The sequence below is a fragment of the Zea mays genome, chromosome 1 (assembly GCF_902167145.1).
Source record: "Zea mays cultivar B73 chromosome 1, Zm-B73-REFERENCE-NAM-5.0, whole genome shotgun sequence".
Taxonomy (NCBI): Eukaryota; Viridiplantae; Streptophyta; class Magnoliopsida; order Poales; family Poaceae; genus Zea; species Zea mays.
Window position 1 is genome coordinate 189,575,914 of NC_050096.1, and position 2,820 is coordinate 189,578,733.

At 51.1% G+C, this 2,820-nt stretch overlaps 1 pseudogene; it reads left to right on the top strand.

The window, feature by feature from the left end:
- The first annotated feature begins 354 nt into the window (after positions 1 to 354).
- LOC103641724 (heme-binding-like protein At3g10130, chloroplastic) lies at positions 355 to 1,603 on the top strand (annotated as a pseudogene).
- Positions 1,604 to 2,820: the final 1,217 nt, after the last annotated feature.

The window sequence follows — 2,820 nt, forward strand, 5'->3', positions numbered from 1 at the left end:
CATGGTGGTGGTGAAAGGCACCGGTGAAAATTTGTTAGGGTTTGGGGTTTTTGCGGTTGACTCTGAATCCCGCCGCCGCTGCTCGTGCAGGAGGCCTCGAGCTCCCAGTGCTCCCCTCCTCAACCACCCCGGGTAAGTGGTTTCCCTCTGTGCTTCAAGAGGCCGCGTGCTCCTCAATTCAGCTCGTTTCGCCCTATTCGGGTGGTGTTCTGGGGTGCTGCTTGGACGACGATGGGAACGCAGGCGCTGATGCTGAACACGCGGTGGAAGGTGTTCCGGGGCGACAGCTCCCGCCAGCGGGACCTCATGTTCAGCATAGTGAAGCCATCCATGATCCAGCTGCGGGGAAATCAAATGGCGACGTCGCCGCTGTGCTCCGCTTCCCCACGGCTGCTTCGAGCCCTAGGCCAGCCTCCCCGAGACGTCCACTCGCCGCGGACAGTCGTCGTGGCCGCGGGCACCCGTGTGAGCAGAGTGGAGGCCCGCGCGTCGTTGGTGCTGGCCTTGGCCTCGCATGCGCTCTCCGCCTCGCAGCGCCGCTTCGCCGAGCACACCGATGAGGCCTCCAAGTACGCCTTCCCGTCCGGCCGCTTCGAGCCCCGCACCCTCGAGGAGGCCCTCATGTCCGGTCGATAATAAATGAATGGCAGTAGCTTGTACCCCCAAATCGTAGAATCCTCAGGATTTTAGGCCACGATTTATGACTTAGATTCATGTACTTTTTTGCAGTGCCTGATCTCGAGACAGTTCTGTTTCGCATACTGAAGTGCGAGGCAGAGTATGAGATCAGAGAAGTGGAGGTAATTGTTCTAATATGTGGTCGCTTTTCGACCATTGGTTAAAGAAATTTGTGCATGTGTGGAAATGGAACCCATTAGGATATGATAATACTATGAGGTTCATTGAATGATAGTCTCTTCTGCTGTGAACTCTCATCAGTCATACTTCATTGCTGAAACGACGATGCCCGGAAGATCTGGGTTCATTTCAACGGGTCATCTCAGTCGTTCAACGTGCTGGCATCATATTTATTCGATAAGGTATTTGCCATGTTTCTACCACGGTCCAGACGTCCATTCCCTTGTTGTTTCATTGGATAGTCATGGTCTGATGTTAATTGACTTCATCATTGGCATTCTTGCTTCAGAATACTGCCTCTGAGCAAATGGAAATGACAACACCTATTTTTACTCGGAAGGGTGAGTTAAACAGCCAATCAATGGACATGACGACCCCAGTGATAACAAAAAAGGTGCAGTTTGGCTTTCACTTGTGCCATTGTTTTGAGCTGTCCTTGTTTCGCCATTCAGGTTACTTCATTATCTTGAAAGTTATGAAGTTTTACCTATCCTTTTTGTGTGTTGTCACCTACAGTCAGCTGGTACAAATAAATGGAAAATGTCATTTGTGATGCCAGCGAAGTATGGTTCCAATTTGCCTCACCCAAAAGATCCTTCTGTGACTATCAAGGAGGTGCCCCGCAAAATAGTTACTGTTGCAGCCTTTTCAGGTCCATAATATTGTACTTCTGTCATACCCATTTCATAGCTGTATGTGATTAAGAAGCTATATATTCAGAGTCAAGTACATAATTTATAGGTACAAAATTTTAAAACTTTTTTCAGTATTTGTAATGAAAAAACAGAAATACTCTGTATCAATTTTCTGTGCCTTTTCTTCTGTTGATTACTCAAGATCCTTTTTGCTGCAGAAATCATAATGATAGATAATTAATCTACTGAAACATTTGTATGGAGCGTACCATTTTTATCACTAACCACATGCCTTTTGTTTTGTCAAGGGCATCGAACCCCTGACTGGCCGAACCTCGGCTACGCAGTTCATAGCCCTCGGTCGTCTTCTCCGGTGAGGTTATTCCCCTCAACCGTAGGCTTAACAGAGAGAGAGGAATTATGATAATGATCTTGCTTGCCTTATTCCCTGCTGCCATGCGGCTTATAAATAGCCCTATGGCTAACCAACTTCTCCTACAAACTCTCAACTAACTCCTACTTTCTTGGACTTATCTGCTGCTAACTAACTCTCCACAATTCTCTCATTTCAATCTTATTCTCTAGCCTTATCCTAGCTCATCTCAATCTTATTCTCTAGCCTTATCCCAGCCTGGCTGTTGCCTCTTGGGCGCGTTCAGCGCGCTCACGCGCACGCCGGATGTCACGGGCATGTCGTTGCCTGACGTATGGCCGGCCGTACATGACATCTCTCCCCTCCTCGAAGACCAGCTCGTCCTCGAGCTTGAACGCTGGATGCCAGGTGCGAAAGACGTCGACGTCCTCCCAAGTTGCTGACTCGACCGGCTCGCCGCGCCACTGGACAAGCACCTAACGGACACCACGTGCTAGGCGAGCCCGCACCACCCGGGCTGGTTCAGGCACCACCGCACTGTCGATGGTCGGAGGCAGGGCCGGTGGCGACGTTGGTGGCGCACCCACGAACTTTTTCAGCATGCCAATGTGGAACACATCATGAAGATGAGCGCCGACCGGATGCTCCAAGCGCACAGTCACATCGTTGATCAACTCCGAGACACGGTACGACCCGACGTAACGGGGCTTGAGCTTCCCAGCTACCATGCGCGGCAGTGAGGCAGCAGCGTGCTGGCGTAGACGTAGACCCAGTCGCCAACCTAGTAGGTGACCAGCCGGTGCGACTTGTCATAGTGGTGCTTCTTGGTGGCCTACGCCTGCTGGAGACAGTAGCGCACATCCACGAGGAAGGCCTCCCTTGCCTCCATCTCTTGAGCCACTGCCTCGACCCTCGTCTCACCTAGCTCATAAGAACGGATCGAGGGGGGGGGGT